Raw genomic sequence first — 23978 nt, forward strand, 5'->3', positions numbered from 1 at the left:
TTAAGGCACCTATAGCTGATCAGATGGCTAGGAGTTTCAGTGATGACATGGTACTGGGTGAACATAAATCACTATTTACACCCAATAGTTCAATAATCCTTCGCATCATGCACAGCACTTCACGCTCTATTCAGTCTGCTAAGAAATCAAGTGAGTTAAACTTTATTTTTTAGGATCTCTTATTTGCTCTCCGTCGTGGCTAGAGAATAACCTGGGGAAATAAAAGACAAATTTTGCTTTCTCTGACCTGTCCAATTGGCATCTTGTTTGTACTTATAATAGCCACACCTCTCAGGCCCTGCTCAGGATTGAGACTTTTTTTTTTTTTAATAAAACAGATGCTATAAACAGTCCCTTTGCCAGGATTTCACAATCAAAGCAAAGACCTAAGGAAGGGGGAAAACCCCAAGACATAAGCAAAGCAATCATGCTTGCTTCCTCCCTGCCAGGCTTTCGGATGAAGTTTCTATGCTTTACCTGTATTTTAGGCTGGTAAATGACCCAAACATAAGCGTAAAGAGACAATAAGCAATCTCAGCGACAGTAAAGTTATGCTTCCTCCATCAGAGGTATGCAAAATTCAGCTGATCTCTACTGCTTTCTTGTGGGGAATTGTTTTGTTTCATAGTGTTTAAACTGAAGCAGATAACTTCCCCCTCCTCTCCCCCTCCCCAGCCAACATTGAAAATAGTATGGGAAAGATGTCCAGATAGCTGATAGAGTCTGGCATCATTTACTCTGGATATAGAGTGTGAGGAGGAATAAAAATGCAGACTCGACAGTTTCAGAAAAGTACCAGCACAGCAAGAAAGGCAGGCGGACAGATTGCTTGGATAGACTCCTTTTTAGTAACAAGATCTATAGCAGCACAGGCTTTCTGTTTGTTGTATGGTTTTAAGAAGGATGTATTTCTGCTACAGGATTAAATAAAAAAAAAAAAGAATATCTTGCTTTCCCTAATTCTCCGCTCCCCTCTATCTGCGGAGGGTTGTGTTAGGCTTGAGTAAAAGAAGAAAGATTATTTTTATGCTCCAATTTCAGAAAGCAGCTTTCAGTTTGGAAACAGCTGCTAATAACTTCAAGACCTGTGTGGGAAGAAGATTTTTGCCGTGGGAGGAGGGAGCTGATCCGGGTCGCAGAAGCTGCTGGCTCCGTTCCACCCTGCCATGCATTCACCATGCAACCTTGAATAAGTCTTAATTTGAGCATTTGCATTTCTCCACCTGTGAAACCCAGACGATGATCAGATTACCTATTTTCACTGCTGTTTGTTCGTAAGGACACAAACTGCCATGCTGGACTGCGGATGCTCTAACCTGGCTTCACACTTCTTGGCAGCGAAAACCCCAAACTTCTGAGATGCCAAGATCCTCATCCAGAGCAAATATCAAAAAATCCAGCTCGAGGTGGACGTGTCCTCCTGCTGGGTCCTGGGCCACGTTGTCTCACCAACAGAAATTTTACGTCTCTTTTTTCAGCCTATGAAATGCACTGCTGAACCTTTTCTTTATTCATGGGAGTATCTAGCCTTGCTACAAGTCCAAATGTCTGGTAGCTTGACCCAGACACCATGTTGTTCTTTATTTCCTACCCTTCTGTTGAAGTATTCCAGGATCTTACGTGGAAACGTGGAGGCTAGAACCATCTCACAAATCCTCAGCTTTAAAGACCATTTGACACCGCAGTACCCAGCACCACTCCCATTATTAAAACCACAAAATTCTTTTTTTATCCTCCCATTCCAGCTGCACCCCACAATATAGTGTGGCAAGCAATTTAGCACTGCTTGATGGGGTAGAAGGGAGGAAGAAAAGGGAAAGAAAAAGGCAAGAGCATAATCAGTTCCATGTTGGTGTGTGTGACTGGGTATGAAGCAGAAAGTTTTCCCAAGTTGCTAGCAAGAACACCTGCAGTCACTGCATTCAGCCTGCCCTTCAAGTTCTATACGCCAGAGCAGAATATTTTATCTTTCAAGACCATGGACAACACGCATGATCTCAAATAGTAACTGTCCTTCCTTTTATACATCCCTCAAAATAATCTGATTTATCCTAGACAGCTCCTTCCATAGGATGTATCTCATGCTGACTCTCTCATTCTCTTTTGAAGGCAAAAAAAAAAAAAATCACATTACACCTGTTATGAAATATTCCTTTGATCTAAGGGAAATCATGAGCAATTTGTGTGTGACATTTACTAACTAATGTGCTGAGGGAATATTACTCCTAGAAAAAACACTATTTTCTGGTAGTTTCAATACACTGAATAATGCTATGCCAGTGATGATTCATCTGGAAAAGGTAACTATTTCAGCATGATGAGCAATATTAATAACAACACATTATAGATAGTGCTTCTCGAGCAGACAGATCCTAAAGCCCACTGCAAACCTTTTATATAAGGACCACTTCAGTCATTCAGTGAATTGCAGGCACCTGTGAATAAAACAGGAACCCCATTTCTGCACCAGCCACAATACACAGCATACAGCAGAAGGGAAAAGGAAAGAGTGATTTGAGTTGAAATATTAGTAGAAGTGGGAGAAATGAATAAAACAAATGGCCCAGGCTGAAATCTGACATTGAGTATGATGCTCTTGCAGCCTTAAAAAAAAGTGTATTGGATCATTAATCGTCCAAAGTGGTCAACATAGGGTTTGTCAAGGCAGAGAAGAAACAGGGCTGAGCAGTGATGAATGCAAAGAGAGTTTTCTATTGAAGTTGCTTGTCACAGACAGCCCTTGCTCTCCTGGCTCCCAAGACGGCTATCACAACCTGCTGTGCATGAGTCACTGGAGCTCCCCAAGCCCTGGCTTGGACCCCACAGCCACAGAGCAGACTCAAAACCACCTTACACCAGTCAGCATCTCACCTGCAAGGACATGTTAACCCCCACCATGCAGTCACACAGTAAGTACTACCCCAAGTGTGGAAAAAAAAAACAAACCAAAAAACAAAACCACAAAACATCTACTTCCCCCTCCCTCGCCTGCAGTCCCCTTTGGGACCCTCTCCTAAACACTGACCCATCTCACCCTTGTTCTGAGACCTGACAACAGGACAGTCTGTGGGGTCTGCAGGAAATATAAACACGGTGTAATTTTTAATTATCACTTGCTTAAACGTTAAGTTATATATATATTCCATAGTGACATCATTGCTGACACTCCAGGCATTTCAAGATCCCTAGCAACTATACTCCAATACCAAAACACCCAACAAAAATCTGCTGAAAATGGAGAGAACATGTGAATGTATTAATCTATTGTGTAGAGATTAAAAATACGGACGCAATCCTTACCTACGTTAATGATTTAAGCTTTGATTCAGAAAAGTGCTTATTCACATGCTTAGCATTCAGACAAGCACTGATGCCCTCCCTTTGGGGCTTGGCTACGCGATGGAGAAATTCTCCCCCCTTCTCCTTCCCCCCCAGACTTTGGGAAGCCAAACATCCTGTGCTCCCATGCTTGTAATCCTTCTGAATTCAGCAGCTGCTTCTTCACTAATTGGATAAACCACCCCCGAGGTGGATTCAGTTCGTTCTGGAATAAGGTGGTGCAGACAGCTGAATTCACACCACCATGGGAACACTTCCACAGGACTCCCACATTTCCACATCACCCAAAGTCCTCCCTCCTTTCCAGAGTGCCTTCTATAGCCCCAGGGCTACATCAAGTAGATCTTATCTCTGTGCTTTAGAGCACAGGTCATAGCCAACACCACCATGTCACCATGTTTTCTGAGGGAATATATTCAGAACCAAAGATCTTGCTTTTATAGGGTTGCAGAAGAATGTGATATTCCTGCTTTGTGCACCATGGTAATGCACAGGCTTAGATGAGTTGAAGTCTGTGCTCTGGGCAAGTCACTTCATTTGCCTTATTCTGTACAATGGGGCAGTAGTAACACAGCATCATAGCATGTGTTGGGTTGGAGGGGACCTCTAAAGGCCATCTAGTCCAACCCCCCTGCAGTCAGCAGGGACATCTTCAACTAGATCAGGTCGCTCAGAGCCTCATCCAGCCTGGCCTTGGATGTTTCCAGGGATGGGGCCTCCACCACCTCCCTGGGCAACCTGGGCCAGTGTCTCACCACCCTCAGTGTAAAGAACTTCTTCCTAATGTCTGATCTAAACCTGCCCTGCTCTAGTTTAAACCATTGCCCCTTGTCCGGTCACTACATGCCCTTGCAACATGTCCTTTCTCACAGTGGCTTTAAAAAAATATATAAGAATTCAAGTCCATTAGTTGCTCAGTGCAATAATTACATCTTCCAAGAGGTATAACTCCAAGCATAATGGGATCTACACTCAGCTCTGATCTTCAGCTTGCTAACACAATACTGATCCCTAGCAACAACCCCAGACAGCTGATACTACATTCTGTTTATCCTACCCAAAGCAATCCAAAGGCAAGCTCTTTTTTCAGGCACAGGATGGTTTCAGAAGACTGTTAGGCTGGTTTTGCCCCTCACCCACAAAGTTCACTCTCAAATCTTGTTTGCTTTTGGTTCTCTAATAGGAACCCTGAGTTTATTTTCCCATTCCTTACCCCCCAAGGAGCCCTTCACTTTGCGTGCTTCGCATTGCTTCCCTTCCATGGGCTGCTGTACCCTCCGAGGAGTTGTTATGCTGAACATGTGTTGTAGTTCTACTTTTGTATGTTAATTGATACACTTTTTAATTTTACTTTTGCATATTATTTGAATTTGTTTCATTGTAAATTAGATTCTAAAAAGCCCCTCTAAACAATTGCTGCTTGCCAGCAGATCTCTCAAACAAGCAAAACCTCCTTCAGAGGAAATGCTGATGAAATTCAGTCTTGCATCTGAATCACCGCTGCAATGCAAAAATCCCACCTTTAAGAACGAAGGAGGGAGGGGGGAGCCTCCGTTAATATAAATGCCTAATTTCCACTGACATTTACAGGGGTTATGATAGCTTCACGGAAGCAAAATACAACCCAAAGGATTATACTTAAAATATCCGCACAGCCCCACCTGATGTTTTCTAGTGCTTAAACATTTATAAAAGGCAGTTTTCTTAATACTGAAAATGAACTCAGGGGAAAGCAGGAAACGATTCAAAAAGGTTTGCTTTCAAAGTTATTTCTTCACACTGGTTCATACGAGGAATGCTAAAATACACGGGATTAATTGTCCTAATCAAACTAGCATCTTATATAATCATCTGCCAGCCTTCATTTTTTTTTTCCAAATATTTTAAATAAACTTGGAATTTGTAAAAACTAAATACAGGATTGGTTGAAATGAAAATTCTACATTTTGTTAACTGTAACCTCAACAAAAAAAAAAGGTAAAATTAACTATTTCAAGAGCCACCATTCCTACAAAACAGTCTTGGACTGAAGCGCAGAGTCGGGTCTGTGGTAGGCTGTACCCCAAGCTGGAATACAGAGCCAGCCTTCTGGGGTAGGCTGAAGCTGGTGCCTAGCCACAAGTCAGCTCTGCTAAAACTCCTCAAAAACATAATGCATGCACACTGGATACATGAAGTCACAGCTGGTAGTGAGCCGCTTTCTGGATGACAGATTAATTCAATCTGAATACGGGAACGGGGGAGAAAATTGCTCAAAAAGGAACACAAGCAGCAAAATTTCCAATTCAGCTTTCCTATTGGAGTCGCAACAATATTAAACATGTAAAAGGATGAAGCTTCCCTCAAAACATGTCCTTCACTTCCTTAATGGATCCTGTGCACTCTGCAGGGAGCAGCGGTAGAGGTAAGCTCTAGCCAAGAGGGCTGCCTTCCAGCAGACCTAGCAAAGGCACTGATTTACTCTGACAAGTACTAAAACAAAAACAGGGAAAGAACAAACTTTGCGATTAACAGTTATTTTCCTTTGCTTCTTCACTGTGTCTTCCTCCTGCATTGCTGTATTCAAGATCTCAGACAAGGGAGATGGAGAAATTGTCCTCAGTGCTATTCCTTACCCTTAGTTTTCCACTTCAATTTTATTTTAAAGTTCATTGGAAATCAAAGTCAGTGGAGCTTGAAGGAGATGAGGTTAAACTAGAAAACATTTTGAAATCTAAGAAACAAAAACTTGTCTGGGTACCAAAGTGTTTTATCAGCTTCACATACCAAGTCCCCCATGAAGCCAGCTGAGCTGTGTCACTTGCTTTATTCTAGCTAAAGATCGACCATATAATCCAATGCTTTGACTCCCAAGAAGACAGATGCTGGAGAGAAACTCTCGAAATTCTCTATGTAGGTACTGGATGCAGTAAATTCAAGAAAAGAACAACTGGTTGAGTGATTGTTGAACTCAATTTGTGTCTGAAAGCAGATTTTCCAAAAAACCAGAGGGTTTGGCTTACTTGTCTGCAGTGAGCCGCGGTAAATCTGAACCTGGGAGCAGCTCTGTGGTGGCAGGTCAGGCTGGGCTTCAGTCTGGGAGTGAAGAACTTGGGACCCCTTGGTGGTCATCGATGGGCTACATTGTTTGCAGATGCAATTAGACTTTATTCTCTCACAGCCTGTTGGCAGCCAGCCTAGTCCTGTAAATCTGATTTAAATCTTCAGCCCCACGTACCATTTTCAGGTCTTTTTCCTCTCTCAGATGGAAGAGTAACTTGAACGATTTCCAGCAGCCATGTCATTAAGAGACAACTGGTTTTTCCTCAGCCATTTTTCCTTGATCTCCTTTTTTTCCCATTTGTAAAAATATTATGTCTGGGCACACTCAGATTTGCAACAGCTCAAAACTAGCTGCAAAGGACAAAGTAGTGAGTTTAAGATTTTATATACTGCAGGACTGTGTTTTCTCTGTATAAATATTAGATTATCACAACAAAAAGACTCCCTGGGATTCAGCAGTCATACCGACCAGAGCTTAGGACAGAAAAAGGGATGACAAAGCAAACAAGAGCAGAAACTCTTCCAGAGCCATGCTTACTAACCAACTTCCTTCCCCTCAGAGGCAGCTGATCCAATAGATTGTTTCCTTTGCTTTTCACCTCCAAGATCAATAGGCAAGCCTTAACTAGGTCATGAATGAGATACCAGGAAAAGAAAACCGCTTTCTAAGGAATATTTTTCCCCCCTCAGGAAGTAATTGGCAATTACTCTGCCAAAGAACCTAAAGAGGACAAGCATCATCACAGGTTTATCAGTCATTTTGACTGGGTAAGGAATAGAAGACTAGCTTAGTTTCTTTTCCTTTTAATTGTACTTTTCCCTAAATCTATTTTTAAGTGACCATTGCAGACAAATCCAAAATAGTTCTTTTCATCCACCTGAACTTCAAATCAGACACATACTTCCTTTTCAAGAGACTTACGTAGCAGCAACAGAAGTGTTCCTCCGAGGTCTCCAGGCAAGGATCTTCGCCAGCATCATTAGGTTGTCCAGAGCACATGGTCATTTCCACACTCCTGTTCTGCTTTTACTATCAATAGAGGAAAACAGACTACTGACTTTCTCCAGGTGTTCATACAGAAATAGAACAAGAACCTTCTATCAGGCAGAGAGGTAGCTGTAAGCGTGGAGAGATAAGAGTTTGTCTCTCCCTAGGTAACGTTTTCAGTATTGGTTTTCTCTGTTTGTTCACGTAAAACAGATAGCCTCCCCCAATTTTTGCTATTTGCTAAACACTTTCTCTGTTACCATGTTCCACATCCATGCATTTTTTCATATGATCAATACATCACAAATCAATTCTTCCCCATGGACACCACAAACATCCCAATTAAGCCATTATTGTCTCGTCCTTCATTAACTTCTCAAATGTCTCCAGACAAAACTACTGAAACTGCAGACAGTTTCTACTGCAAACTTCTTGGCAATGTGAAATGATGAATGTGATGAAATAACCTAATAAAAAAGCCTTTTTCCTTTTGCTCTGCCACATAGGATATGGCCCAACATGGTGACAGAACACAAGTGCCAAACAGCAGAGGTTAACCCTGAAGCAGACGCATCTCGCAACTGAGCCAAACACGCTGCTGCTTCCTGGAAACCCACCCTCTACCTTCCAGCCATGCTGGGCTGGAGACTACTTCCATCTGGATTGGGCAGTAAGTAGAAGCCCTTCCATTAATTTTGAATGATGCATTTCTATCTTCGGCTATGAATAAAACAGATCAATGACACCAGCATGTTTTATTGGGCCTCCTGTGCAATGAATTGGTAGCGAGACAGCCAGGGAGATGGAGTCGACATGCAGATGAGATTTGTAAGTGAGGACATATTGATTATTTCCATCTCAGTTCAGGCAGTAATTCCACACAACGCCTCTTCCCCTGTTTCAGCTCATTATTTATGCCATAAAAACACTATCTCAATGATAATAACAGGCTTCATTTACAAGCCAGAGCATAAAGCATCGATGCTTAAGATTTCAGGAAGTGGGTTAAAGGAAGTGAGAGAGATTTAACAAGTCCTGGAGATGCACAAAACTGCTGAGGCTGATCTTGTGGCTTTTTATGCCCTCAGAAAGGAAGATTGAGAACAGGTGTTAGATTACCAGGCTTTTTATTAATAACTCAAGGCTTGTATGAGGGCTGATTGATAGCACAGTCAGCGCTTTCCCAGTGAATAAAGCTCTCCTCACTTTGTGCCATCAGGAGACTGTCTCGTCTCAAAGAGAAAGCATCAGGCACGCTCCTGATCTCTCAAAGGCAGAAAGCAGATCCAGCACGAAGAGAAGATTCCCCAGGAGACTCTTCACTGGAGAAGATCCCATGTGATCTCTGCAGAACAGCTAGGGTTTATGGCTGTATTTTGTCCCCAGAGGTCTTTTTTTCCATTCATTAGAACCATCACCAGTGAGCTACTAACCAGAATGACTTCTCCAGCAACAGCCTCATCCTCCAGACCATCCTAGGAAATTCTTCCACCAGGATGGGTCCGTGATAACATCTATGCTTCAGCCTATGGAAGAGAACATCGCTCCACACTTCCACACATGAAACAAGAAAAAAAATATTTTAGGAGATACAAGTATTTATTTTAATTGTTTCAGCACATCTGTCCTTTGCAGCTGTGTTAAAATAGCAGTAGCATCAACCTCAACCTGCTTCCCAAATAGCCAAAGGGCAGCTGTGGTTAACAGCCTGTAGGAAAAGTCTCATGCCTTCAGTTCTCTCCCTTAATTGCTAGGAAATGGTCCTTGAGCATTAAAACATGTCTGATACTTCTATGTTTAAATCTCTATAGAGCTATCATGTGCAGAAAAAGAACAGAGCTGGGTACCCAGCCAGATAGCCCAAAAGCCTTTGTTAAGCTGTAGTTAAGGTTGCGCATATGTCAGATAAGTCAAGAGAAAAGGAACAGCAGAAAATCCTCTTAAGGCAAGAAATTGTTCACTAAAGCAAGATCTATTAAAATACAGAAATAGAGTTAAGATGTTCCAAACACTCCTCAACCACTGCCATCTCCACACCCAGGCAAAACATTTTATAAATGCTGTTGCACAGCACAGAAGTTCTAGTGCTCTGCAGAGCATGGGGGTCTGTTTCCATCTCTGCTGCGTCAGTTATGAGCCTTTAAGTGCTTAATGAACCTAGGTAAGAGTAGCAGGGCTAAAATATTTATAGATACAGGACTAAGCTGAATGCACATGAGCTATTAGAACAATACCAGAAGACATTATTTGCAGAAAGTCACTGCCCAAGTTCTCCCATATTCCAAGACAAAGCATAATATCTAGCAGCATCAGCACATTACTGGACAGTATGTGTATGTATTCAAATTCTTAATGGATTTATGCTTCTGATAAGACTTTATGAAGCCTTCTTCCTAAATACATCAAGGGATGCCCTTTTAACCTGGCTGTTTCTAATTAGGAGCGCCAAGGGAGTCCCTAGATGCTCTCGGAGCTCTAAGTTGTCCTTACACATGACTTCAGGACTAAGATTCTGCTCGGATGTTCTTGAAACTTTACCAACCTCGGTAGTCCCAGCACAACCCAGGAAACTGCAGCACTGGAGGAAGACTTTCCTTAAAAATATTTAAAGCAATATAGGAGAAAAGCATCCCCTAACATAAGCTGCTGCTTTGCTCAGGGCAAACTCTGACAGCAGAGGCCAGCCATAGCTAAAGGGAAAGGGATGGCTTTGTCACTTTTCAGGCACGAGTGACAACCCTTGTAATGAAGTAAAGATAAAAGCTGTCCCAGAACTTGTCTAGGAATCAGAGATGAGTCCAATCCCAAGTATTCAAGAGGCAAATCTCACATTTCCCCAAAGTCACGAAAGTAGGTAGAAATATATTATTGATGAAGCCATGCCAGAACTGCAGCAGGTTATAAATGCAGGTGGTCTTATTTAAAACCTTTGTGAAGATAAGGGATAGGAGGAAGGAAACTGAGAAATGCTAGGTTTTATTGTGCCTGTGCTAGTCACCTGGGGACACAACCTTGCCTCTTCCGAGTCCACAAAGTTAATAGGAAACAAAAGCCCACAGCATCTTTGCCCTTCCCTGGTCTCTAAAACATCTCAGGGCAGCAAGGCTCTTCAGGACGTGTCACCAAACACACCGCTAGGCAGGATGCTGTAATTATTCGGCTTCTGTGAATTTTTAAATATGAAACCTGTGTGCATGTTATTACAGTACATCAGCTGGAAATCTGCCATCCACAAAGGCCAAGCACAGCTATGAGCTGAATTATGAGAGTGAGAGCAACTGAAAGGAACACCTCCCTGTCAGCTTCTTCACTTACTGCAGGCTTATGCAAATTGACCAAATAAAAGGCAGCAGTACTGACCCCAGTCACAGAATAAATCCATCTTCTACGAGTAAGGAGGGGGAGGCGAGCGAATGATCTGGACTAGGGAGGAGGTGTGCAGCTTGTAGAGAAGCATACACAGCACAGCATGTCCTGAGAAACCCTCCCCTGTCCACACCAAGCTTTTCTGATTCATTAAAACCTCCCAATCTGCATCATGTTTAACTTTTGTGAACTTCACTGCAAACAGTGTTGAGCGGGAACACCTCTCTGGGGAAAGGCACAGAGTCAGCAGAAAGGATAAAGCTTTTACAGCTCTACCAATGGACATTCCCTTCTCCAAGGGAGGAGCTGGGAGTGAAGAGACTCACAAAAGGGAAAGAAGAGAAGGGGAAAATGGAGGCATAATAATGACTATTTACCCTTCTGAGCCATCATCACTACCCACCAGACCACACTGCTGCTGCCATGCTGTCCCAGTTCCCTGCTTGTCCACAAATGCAGAACCTTCTTTGAGATCTTCCCTTTCTCCCTGTGCACAGACTTGGGGAGTGAGAGATGACATTCATAAAGGCTCCAGGGAAGAAAAGTGGCAATTGTGATTTTGATGTCATTTGTGACATCTTTGCTACCTTCCAGCAGCTGCCAAGGTGCAACTTCTCCAGTAATTATTGGAGCCTGCCTTTTTGATTAGGCTATATTTAACAGCTTGTCAAGGACACACAGGCCTTGGGACGGGTGGTTTTGTGTGCTGCAGTACACAGCTGATTATGATTAATACACACCTACTAAATACATGAGCAATACAAGGACAAGTCAGGGGTCTTCTTTGGCTTCCTCTGTTCCATACCAGAAGAGTTGCCTCCTGCTTTAAGAAATAAAGTTGTATTGCTCTTTTCACCTTTTTAAACAGTAGTGTAGCAGCTCTTCTCCTTCCTCCTACCTCTATCTTCCCTTTTGAAAATAAAACTCTGAGCCAGTCTTATACAGGAGCTACAGGTTCTCCTCTGGCCTCTGATCTCAGCCAAATCACTGAATTAAAGATAAATACCCAGTTTGCAAAGCAGGTAGCCAAACCAGAGCGCTCCTCCATTCACAAAGGGATTCCACGGAGTGACAGTTAGCACAGTATTTGTAGCCTGCTTTGTTGTTACCCACTGGCACATCCAGCCTCAATTAGACAAGTACAAGTCAGCGCATTAGCTGCCACAGTGCTTCTTTTATTTTGGTTCTCTCCTATCTGCAATCACAGCGCAACACCGCAAATTTCTGGGTGCAAATTTATCCTGCAGCAGTCCCACCGGATTCTGTTAGTTTGGGCCTGCCCTAATTAGCCTGTGTGCAATCATCTTCGTTTCCACACCGTCTAGAACAAGCAACAGAGGTCACTCAGCACTGGGCTTTGCTTTCCTGCATTTTAAGCAACAGATGATTAACTTCTTCGTTGCTGCATAATATTTGCTTTGCTTAATGCTTTAAAAGTGCGTTGCGAGTATTTCTACCAGAATCAGCCTCTCACAGCACACTGCATGCAGGCACATTACTTAAAATGAAACCCCTGTGTACACAGGCTGCTTCTCCATATAAAGATATGGGGTTTTTGAAGAATAAAAAAAGTCCACATCCTACCACACCCGAGTCTCCAAGGTTAACAATCCTCCAAGAGGCTCGGGCTCATATGCAACAAATCAGAACATTTTGGTAGGTGCCAATAAATTTTTACTCCCAGTCATCACAGACTCCCTCGATACTTGCCAATTTTTTTTTATTTTTTTTTTTTTTTACATTAAATACTCATATCTGTAAACTGCTACTCAGTCTGGCCCTTATCACCGCAGAAGAAAAGGAAGCCTGGTATCTGCTGCCGGCTGGGCTTCGCACACCTCCTCTCTTGAAAGCCGAGCAAACTTTTCTTCACCTTATTTCTATGCAGCGGTGTCAAAGGGGCTTCTGCTCAGAATGACAAACCAGTCCACAAATCACTTGGGAATCTTCTACACTCAATTTGCTCCAGCTCTGCCTGGCAAACAAGAGACAGGAGGCACATATACATTACTACTGATTAGTCCGTGTCTCCAGTATCAGCAGCCATGCACACGGGCTGACCGTAACTTTAAATATTGATAACCAAACTCATATATCATAGGCCTGGGAGAGTGACAGTTTCAGTGCATAACAGCAAAGGCTTTCTACAATAATCAAATACTCAATAATTCATGAAAATATATCCCCCCAAATCAAATTGGAAGCTATTTTGTGTAATATATTATTTAAAATTCAATATTATAATGCACACAACTTCTGCTGCTACCACGGAGGACCATTTCAAAATGTGATTATGTGCGGACTCTATTTAAAAGTGACAATTTTGCTTTTCATTTGTTTAACAGCTTAAATGGAAGAGCTCAACTGGAACTAAGTCGTCTGACAATGAAACCAAAGCCGACATAAGCAACTTTGCAAACTTCATGACAACTAAAAAAAAAACAACTCTGAATCTTCCTCATTGGTAACAGATGAATTCCCCACTCACACCTTTACATTTTTTTCCAATGCTTAGTGAAAGGAAATATTCTGCAAAACTGTCTGACAAACACTTTCAGTTCTCCTAGTCTGTCACCCTGGGCTGGTCAAATATCGAGGAAAAAAAAAAAAATGTATTTACTTGCATTCCAGGGACTTTTGCATAGAAAACAACTTTGGCTTTGTATCTGTTTATTCCTGTTGGAAAACCCATTTGTGCGAGGGAAGGTTGTCTGGTGTAAAGCGCCAAGAGAAGAGGTTTTTGCCCTTGTAAACAGAACTCACTGGAGCATAAAATACAATCAAGATTTGTGACAAAATTCGTCCCAGGCAGACGTCGCTGCTCAGCGGCAGCGGGGAGCGGGGTGAAATGGCACCGGGTGATTGAGGGGACCAATCTCGCCAAGCGATGGCAGAGGGAAGCTCAGCAGCGAGGAGCCGGGGCAGCCGTGGCTGCAGAGACCTGACTCCCAGCGCGCGGACCAGCTTCGCAGGACAAAACTACTTTGTGAAGAGGAAAATCTCAGCCTGTTTATGAACTGTTCACAAGTCTGCAAGAGTTCGGTGTCAAACAGTTGCCAGCTCCTCAGTTTGAATGCCGGTCTTGCCTTGTATGCCTACTGCAGATTAAATTTATTTTGTTCTCACAAACACTGGTTTCTAATGAAAGCAAAATTGAGGGAACACTCAAATTATTAACCTGTAAGGAAAAACATAAAAAGTGCTATCTTGAATTTTCTCTTCCTGTCTTCTGCTTTTTACTGACTCCTTCCCACTCATTTGGCCACCTTCGATATTTGATATCCTTTTGCCTATTTTATCCCTTTTGCTCTGCAGTCCCAAACCAGAACAAAGTCAAGCCTGAGTCCAAATTCTGCCTCCTTTCCACAGCTGAAAGGAGCTGTGCCTCCATCGGTGACAGAAAAGCAAACTTGGCAAGGTCCTTTCACTGCTGCTTGGGAAAAAGGCCTGAAGTCCTAGGGCAAAGCTGGTGCCCATGAGGACACAACCTGCTGTTCAGACGCTATGTCTTGGTTCAGGCTCTGCTCCCATCCCTCAATTTTGAAAAATTTCTAAGTTAATGTGTATCAGTATCTCAAATGAGGGCACTGCTCTCATGCACAGCACAGTAAGAGCCAAACTGCTGTCCTAGGACCTGTCCTGCCAGACACTGCTTCCCTATAGTTAGCAGTCTCCTACACTCCACATGCCATTAGAAATCAAGAATTTAAAATGCTTTTGGCTCAGCCTTTTGTTTCTTTACGCACCCACCCTCTTCAGAGGTTCTCAGCCTTGTATCACAGACGCAGGCACCGTGTTAATGCCCAGCAGCGAATGGAAAAGGCACAGAGGGGTCATAACACTCACTTAAAGGACTATTTTCAGAGCAGTTAAACACACTTACTATGTTAAGATGAAAGATTAAGAGGTGATGCCACGACAGTGAATGAAGATTCATAATAGGAAAATATCAGGTATGAAAGAACTCCTTTGGCAGAGAAAAGCAAAACAGAAACAGTGACTTGAGCTTAAAACCTCAAATTGCCAACAAAAATAAGTCATTTTTAAAGATGTGAATCACCATTTGTTTAGGAATAAGAGATGAGATATTCAGTATTCTGATCTCCCTGTGGATGCTTTGACAGCAGCAGTGACTTAATAGGGGGAAGGCAGAGAGGAAAACACACTCTTGTAAAATGATATTACAAGTCTGAGTCATATTTTGGAGGTTAGAGTGGTTCACTTGAACATGCAGGCAGTGTGGGTTTTTTTAGGAATGAACCCCCAGATTGCCATGCTCTGACCAACAGCTGCCTCTGGGTTTGCCATGTGAACTACTAGCTGAATTCCCTGCCATCACGCTTTCTAAATGATCCGAATTATGGCAACAAACCCATACCTCAAGTGCCATAACCACGAGCATGTCTCACGCAACTGTCCATTGCAACAGGACTCTGCAAAGATACATGTGTGGTTAGAAACAGGAGAATGAGTGACTTTTCCGCAGAGTTCTTAAGACCTAGAAAATGGCAATAGATAAATATGGAAAGGAATTCATAATCTTGGCCTTTATAGCAAAGTCCACAAACCACAGATATAAAGAAAGGGCTGTAGACATGGCAGCACACTTGCAAGTCTCCTGTGCCAACCAAGCTGAAACGACTGGGAAGAGACAGTTGATTTGGGTACCAACATCACCCTAGATGACACCGTCAGTGCGGGCGAGTGAAGGGCTTTGCCTCTGAAGGGCTGGCCCCAAACCTGAAACGGGCTTCTCTTGGAGAAAACAGACTCTGCGAAGTCACCATGTGGGATGTTGAAATTCTTCAGCGTGTGATATGGCACTCCAGTATATATGCAGGCATTCACACATGGCTGCATCTCACTTTTAAATGTCTCTCAAGAGTTGTACATTAAACAGAAGAAGGATTTTTCCAGGAACTAACACAGTTGGCAGCCTTTTGTCTCTATTTTTTAAAGTAATTTATGAAAGAAGAAAAGTAGCAGAGTCAATTTACAAAAGGCTGCAGTCTGGACTTTGATAGATGAGCAGATCTACTAACAAAACCTCTCACTTTTCACTGAGCACTCCATCTTCTTATCTGTTAATCCTGGTGAGGAAACAATAAGGAAGGCAGGCAGCTGAATAGAGGAAAGACCTGGGTAATGTTTAAACCAGTGAATAATCAACCAAAAGATCAAACTCCCTGCTTTTTCCAGATCCAAGCAGGTAATCAGCTAAATATTCCCCCTTCCATTTTGCTCCCCTTTCAGGAGGGGCCAGGTAAGATGACAGTGATTCACACTACAACATGTTAAAAAAGTCCTATATAATTCCTTGAATAATGGCCTTATGGCTCTGAAAGAGTGGTCCCTCTTTGATGATCTAGGACATTGTACTGAGGAATAATAACAGTTCCAGCAGTGGCATCAAGGAGATGATAGCAAATAACACCACTTTTCCCAGCTGGTTTATGTAGACCTGCTCTCAGGCAACATGTAGGTTTGCTTCTGAGGATGTTACTTGAGTAGAGTTACATCTGTGTTGAATCCTGACAAGAATATGTCAGCCATGAGCATACTGTAAACTAGAACTTCAAAGCATCAAAATTAGTTAGGGAAAATGCCCTTTCGCTTCCAGAAACATACTGAGGAAGCCTAGGCACTTCCACTGAAAATTTTGTGGAGTATTTCAGGTGAAGCCTGGGGTAGGATAATGCCCATTGGCCCATGCGGAGAAGAACAGTCCTTTCAGTGCTACCTACTCACCTGCCACTCTGGAAGCGATGCCCACAGCCCCAGCTCCACCAGGACTTCTTGCCTTGCTGCATCCTCAGTGGAGCTCCCACCCACCACACAACTAGACACCCTCACACTGATCTCTCACACGAGATTTTTAAACACACTTCTTATTTCTCTGCTAAGTTTAAAACCAAAAGTAACTTCCAAGCCTCAGCATTTTTTGTTCAGTGAATTTCTTGAGTTGTGACAAGTGCTATAGGAGGAAGCAACACTTCTGTGCTTCATCTGTTCCCGTCCCTCACATACAGCCTTCCTCTCCTAAACTGAAATTTGTAACCCATTAGTCTTTAATGCAGGCAAAAAAAAAACGGGTAGAGACTTGAAAGGAAACAGAAACCAAGTGAAAAAGAATAATTACATTCTCCTGATTTCAAGCAGGTTTACTGCAAGTTCTGCTGGAGTTCCTCACAAGCACTACTAGCACCAACAGACACATAACAAGCAAAACTATATATTTAATTGGAAAAAGAATCTGCTTGATAAGGACCTCATGTATTTCTGTAGCAAAACCGTGGGCATTTTCCTTGTCCAGTAAATCCATTATATCACCACACTAAGACAGAAGAATCTTATGCAAGACAGGGTGAAAGCAATTTTAAGAAAAAAGAGGAGTTCCTCGAGCAAAACATGCAATGCAAACTGAGATTAAAAGAAAGCAATCACTCAAGTATCAAATGAGCACAGTTCTGCTCTGCTGTCACTGTGACTCTGCTTCCTAAGCTCAGATCTGCAGATCTCATTCATTTTTTTTCCCTAAAGTCCCAGCTCCTGGAGTCTCATGATGACACAAGAATCACCTGTCAAATCAAGCTTCACCCTCTCAGGGAGGAAAAGCTTGGAAAAAAACCCCCACAATCATTACGGCTTAAAAACTAGTCTATAAAATCAAGGATTTTTGAGCCTGCCCTAAAAAAACGTTGCCTCCCTCCTGCTCTGAATCATAGAGGCAAGTGAATGTCCAGGGCTGTTGCGCTACTGCATTACAGTGGCCAGACAGTCCTTGCTCCTTCCCCGAATCCTACCTGAGCTCTAGGATCTGCAGCGCAGCTTCCCCTCTTCCTTGCTCTGCACTGCATCATTACACCGAGCTCCCTGCATTCCCTCCCCCGTCTCTGCACAACTCCTCTGCACTGCAGCATTACCACAAACCAGCATTACCAGAGACCCCCTTTTTCCCCAGCTCTTTTCCCTGCTCTCCCCGGCTCCGCAGCCCTCGGGCAGAAGCATCGCAGCTCTGCCACCCAGCCCGGTGCTGCAGCGGCTCGGGAGCCTCCTCGGGCTCCCACCTCCCTGCTCAAGGGTTCAGCTTTTTTACTGCATCATCGCGGAAATCCTTGGGCTCTGCCGCCTCCCTCCAGTGCTCTGTGGCACAGCCCAGCTCTGGAGCACCAAGCCTCCCCTTTTCTTCTCTGCTCTTTCCATTCAACACCAGGCTGCAACACTGCTGAAGCATCCCACAGCTTTATTTTGACCATCTTTATACTCTTTCATCCATACCTGTGGTGTTACACGGACTCCCCTCCTACCCCAATATACCTCTCATCCTCAGCTAGACCCTGCTTTGCAGTCCCATAATAAGCTTTACCCCTCCCTGCACCACTTGAGCACAGCTTTATAATCTCTGTATTTGCGCAGAAGTCCACATTCGCTGCTTGGGGACAGTATCAGAGCACACTTGGCAAGTACAGATTGTTTAGAGAGTCATCCTGGATTTACTAAAGGGAGGTCATGCCTAACAAACTTGATTAATTTCTTTGAGGAGGTGACAATGACAAGGGACAGGGTGAAGAAGTAAAGCATAATTCAATTGGACTTCAAGAGCCTTTTGATACAGTACCACATAAAAGGCTAATTTATAAGGTTAATAGGTAAACTTCTTTTTTTTTAATTTGCCTGCAAAGAAAGCAGGAGGCAAAGAAAACAGTGGCTGATCACAGGAAGGGCAAAAGGAAATTATCACAGGAACTTTGGGTATTTGTGCTCTCACATCACTGTCTTGCAGGCACTTTTCTTCCAGTACCTTCTAAGGAGCTGTACTTGAGTCACTGCAGAAGCTACTCATTTTGATGACTGAACAGGCTACGCATGGTGAAGGTTCAATGTTACATCCTTATTGTGCCTCTAAAGGACATCTAGCATAACAAATTTATAGTTGCACTTGATGGCACTGAATACAGGTACCACTTGAGATGAACTGGTGGTGTTACAAGCACATGATGCCAGCCAGATATGCAGAGAATGTTAAACAGAAAGCCAAGAAGGAAGAAAAAGCAAGACCCAAAAGTCAGAATCCAGCCTTAGGTCTACCAAGGCAATCATACCTTTTTTATTGTGCCACAGGAGAGAGGTTGCTGCTGCCATCAGCTGTCTTGCTCCAAGTGTTATCAGAGGTTGATGACCACAACAGCAGAGCAGTTCCCCTGCCTTCACCTGCAGTCCATGTTCTTCTTGGACATTAAAAGATCATCTGAAAGACTAAAATTACCCTGCAGATTCAGAAACTGCCATAGAAGAGGGAGGTACTTCTCCCTTTTGACATGGTTTAGCTAGAGGTGGCTACAAGACCTCTGAAGGTCCCTCCATGGAGCCCCGCACCACCTTCCAGCTTCCTCACGAACCAGGGAACTACAGCCTGACCACTACTCTCTACTGCCAGCACAGTCAGTGTTTCCCTCTTTTTCCCAGAAAAAAGCACATCTGTTTTCAGTAAATGCTGTAAATTAGTTAATGTTTGTAAAGTGCTCTGATCATGTGAAGTGCTATATAATTACTACATATTATCAATATAATTTGGCTAGATTGTGCCACAGCCGCCTCCTCTCTTCATTACAGTTCTGAGAGAGTTTTCTTAAACACCGGCTCTTTGGGGCAGGGACCTTGCGTGCCATCCGTCTCACAACAATTTTGACCTTTCCTGAAGAGCCCCAGAAAATAAACAAACCACGGCACTGAAGCACATCTCTGGCATCACGCACCTACCCACATTTCTATCTGGAAGCAGACTGATCGATGCCTCCCAAGGAGGAGGAGCTGCTCTTTGGGATGTTATCACCTCCCAAAGGAAGGGTTTGCACTCCACCACTTAATAACCCAAAGAACACGTAACAGATACTAAAAGTATCCCAACTCTTAGGAAAAGTAACAGCCTCTACTAGCAATGGGCTCAGAACAAAGACTAGTAAAGCCCCTAGTCTGGAATAACTGTTAACAGGAGTTACCTATTAAGGCACTAACAAACCTCCCTGCTTATCTTGATATTTCCCTTAGAGTGAACAAGAACAAACATTAACTGCTTTTTCCAACTGCCTGCTCCCAAGCATCTTCTTCCAGTGAATCCTAAAGCTTTATAGCATTAAAAAAGCAAAACCTGTACAAAATACTTTCTAGTTCCAGACTAAAAGCTGAGAGAAAAAAAATTCTTTAGCATAAGAGCAGTGAGCTTAATAACAGATAAACTAACTCTCCTTAAAAAGTACAGAAAGAACTTCAACACCACCTTAAAATTTATCGCTTGTAGAAAACAGAACACTAAAACAAATAAAAATTAAGAAACAGTAAAACAAAAGGCCCAGGTAAAAGATCCAACCACTCCCTACACCTCCAACACAAAGACTGGTGCTGCTTATCCCACCTGAATTTAAGGGGCTGATGACCAAAGAGCTACCTGCTGGGAAACCTGCTCCAAATAAAAGCAAGAACCAGCAGCACCTGCTTTCCTTAGTGGGACCAGGGCATGGCTGGTGCTGCGGGAGGCTGGCTCTCTGCAACTGGGCATGATTGAAATAGTTACAATCCTAAAGATAGCCGCTCTCCTCTGTAGCCAATTTATATAGGCTATTATTAGCATTTTCTAGTGGAACTCTCTATAGTTGTGCTCTGGGCAGATTATTATTTGAAAACTAGGTTGGTAATTCTTGCAGTTTAGCATATAAGTAATGTTTTATAGCCATACAACGCTAAAATTATATTAGCTGTTCTCTGTAGTCTTTTTGATAACGTTAATATGGTATGAGGCTAGTTTTAAAGTACACCAAGCTGTGTGGTTAGAGATGAAGCTCTGAGTACTTTAGTATACTGAGCTGTCATGAACCAGGAGGGGAAAAATGAACTTTGTTTAAAAGTGTTTTCTACTTCTCATTCCTGCAACAAATAATCTAACTCGAGGGCAAAATTCCCCACAGATCTATCGAATCATTGAAGTAGAATGGGGAAAATATTTGGGCTGTGACAAGATGTATTTAAAACTGCTGAAGTGAGGAAAAAAAAATGTTACTAGAATATCAGATCTTCTTAAAAGTGAAAACTATCAGACTATGAAAAAGGTGTGATTGGAAGGCTGGAAGGCTTCTGGAATACATAAAATACTTTACAAAACACTAAAAATGGTTGCTAATGCTTCCTTCAGTCAGTGCTTCCTAGAAGCGTTATTGGAGAAAAATATTTTCAACAGGTTCTGTATTTCTGTGTCATAAGAAACTGTCCTGCATGAAGACTCTCCTGAAGAGAGGAGGTAATCATTTACGGGGAAGCATACACACACGGATCTAGCTCATCCAGTGTTGCCTGGGAAGCCTGTGTTAGGGATGAAATGTCTGAACTAAGCCACGAAAAATCATGGAGAAGCTTATTTCTAATCTATGGCTCATATGCTATGGATTTGTCTCTCCTAGAAGTCTTCTATTTCAGAGGCTTTTACCTTTGAACTTTCAGTCCTGGGAGCCTTCTCTCCATGCTCTACTGGGGTGGATGGGATGCCTGGGCTTGCTCCTGCTGTTAAAATGGAGTAAATCAGACTCACAGCTGGTTCTTCTGGTTAAACCTGCAGCTAGTAACAGCCCAACATTAGAACATTCAGCAAATGTCAATAAAATATTGAAACAATTTCTCCAATAAGCATGAGAACAGGCCAGTGTTTATGAAGCACCTGCTACACTAGGACCGGGGAGGTCTGTGACTCTTTCTGGCATTACCACAGGTTCTTTTGGGGAACCTGCAGCTCTTCAGTTTCTGTCCGTATCCATGGAGTCAAAAGTGTAAACTGGAGGAGGGCTGGTGCTCTCAAATCTTCCAGAGACAGACTAGGACACTGAAATATTTTTGGCATGGGTGTGATTATAAAGCAATTGAGGGGAGAAAATGGGTATATAAAACAGTGGACCAGATCATCTGCAAGTGCAAATGGTTTTAGCTCTGCCGAAGTCAATGGAGCAATGTCAATTTACAGCTTCTGAGGCTCTTGCTTAGTCTGCAGACCTGGGCCAGAAATCAAGGCACTGGAGTTGAAACACCTGGATTGCGAATCCTGCAGGAATTTCATTGTAAGCTCTTGCCTGTCAGGGTTGAGATTGAAGAGAGGGTATCTTTTTCACCAGGCTTTACATGGTTGGAGGGAGAAAAAGTAGGATTAAGGTTTTTTTTAAAAGCAGGAGTGGTGGGCAGAGGCAGACCTGTCTGAGGGGGTCTACACCAACCCCCTTTCCTCCTCTATTGCACGTCGTCCAGCACTGGCTGTCAACTGCGGGTTAAGGGCCCTCCTCTGTCAAATATATTCCTTGCTTCTTATCTTGCAAAGTGAGAGGGATTGCTTTAAGAAAAAAGAAAACAAGAAGTTCCAGTACTTAAGATTATAAATATATCCTATTAGGGTTTCTTTTTCTTTCCTTCCAGACAAAAGCATTTCTGCTTCCAAGCTTGAGAGACCTCCTGACCCCGCTGATGTGGGTGGATGGCTCTGCATGTTCTGAATCATTTGCTTCCCTTTCAAGTGTTACTTTCTCCTTATTTCAATTACCCTTCCTTTATAATTACACGGGCCGCTCCAGTGAACGGGAGTGCTCTGGAGCTGACAGACCGTCTAACAACAGGGCATGCTGGAGGCAAAATCTACATCCTTATCTACCTTGGGCAGTAGGGAAGGTGTATTTTTAATAGCACGGGAGAAATTGTTTGAGGATATTCAGACCCAAGCACTTTGTGGTGGGTTCACTGCCCAGGCTTGCACCCCACTGGACTGTGCGTAATTGCTCTCCCTGTCCCTTGGAGAGTTATAAACCACGGGTACAAGGATCACCTCCCTTCATTCCTGCTGAGCAATCGCCTCTGTGACAGCAGGAGTCAATGAAGCTTGATCCGATACCTATTTGAACTCCATGGGAGCCTTTTAAGTAAACCTGAAGGATTTGTTGTTCCCCCAAAAGGTGCAACCAGCACTGGTGTGGGTAGGGCAGGGTTAGGGTTAGAGTTAGAGGCTGCCGGTGGCTTACGGATGAACCACATTGTGACATCTGGGCCAGGGATAAATCTGCATAAAACCCAGGGTTTTGTTATATGCTATTCCTCAAGAAAAACTTGACGCTTCCATTCTGATTTTCATCTTATTTGCAACCAAAATGGAAGGGTTGGTTTTGTATTAGGAATCTTGCAAAGTGGTACATTTCTGCAAAAGATTAGGCTGTGTTTAAGAGACAGGGGCTTAACTTCTGTGTTGCAAGTCAAGCTTCCAGTGAAGCTCTGCCCTGTCTATTTTAAGAAAATGCTTTATTAGATAGTTTCCCAAAAGTTAATATTATTTCTGAGACTTCTTCCTGATTTCCATCCCTGTAAAAGCCAGTTTCTTTGAATATCCCATCCAAACAGTGTGCTAATAATGTGATGCTTGTTATTAGCATGTAGGGCTATTGGAAAAGTATCTATTCAAAAGGTTGCAAAACCTATCCCAAAATAAAGGCAGAAAACTACTGCAGCAGGTACAGAAAAGGCACACCCAGTGAGGGTCTGCAGCTGACTGGTGTTTATTATAGAGGAAGGGATTTTTTAGCCAATTAATTACACATTTCAAATTTAATCTTAAATTGAAATTCTAGGAGGCCTGTGTGTGGGAACAGGCTGGGGAGAGGGTGTCAAAAGCTTTCTTTAGCAGCAGTTAAGTTCCTGCTGTGAGTCATGAAGAAGCAGCCATAATTGCTGCCATTGTTTTGCGTGCTCTGGTACAGCTACCTGTCGGTTATTCATGAACACAACATTATCACTTATATTATTTTGGCTCTGTATGACAGAGGTTAGGTTGCTGGGGTTGAGTGGCTGAGCAGTACCACGGTACCAGAGAATAAGAACATACAACTATTTTTTTCCCTTGATTCATCTAGGAATTAAAGGTGTAACAGATAACTTGTGAGACTTCGGATCCCACCACAAAGTGATTTTTTTACCACCGGCGAGCACAACTTTCCACTCCGTGTGCCTTTCCCTTCCTTCTGCTTGCTCTGTGCTCAGCCAACAGGTAAAAGGAGAGACTTGCTCTCCTTGAAGACCCAAGGCTACTGCTTTGTTCCTGGGGGCAAGGAAGTCAGAAGGCGGCAGTTTTTTCCTTTGCATTCAGTGGGGATGAGAAAGACATTAGTGTATACGAGCATGTCTACGCTATTACAAAGTGGCTAAGTCTAGCCGGCAATCAGTGCTTTTA

General features: G+C 43.0%; 1 long non-coding RNA gene across 1 annotated transcript in view; it reads right to left on the reverse strand.

Moving 5' to 3' along the window:
* LOC128917685 (uncharacterized) overlaps positions 1–21326 on the reverse strand; it is a 69045-nt gene extending 47719 nt beyond the window's left edge. The window contains exons 1-2 of the long non-coding RNA XR_008469326.1: positions 21213–21326; positions 18838–18983 (exon numbers count right to left, since the gene is read on the reverse strand). This is a non-coding gene — a long non-coding RNA (uncharacterized LOC128917685). The remainder of the gene's footprint in view (positions 1–18837; positions 18984–21212) is intronic.
* Positions 21327–23978: the final 2652 nt, after the last annotated feature.

This window comes from Rissa tridactyla, chromosome 14 (genome assembly GCF_028500815.1).
Source record: "Rissa tridactyla isolate bRisTri1 chromosome 14, bRisTri1.patW.cur.20221130, whole genome shotgun sequence".
Lineage (NCBI taxonomy): Eukaryota > Metazoa > Chordata > Aves > Charadriiformes > Laridae > Rissa > Rissa tridactyla.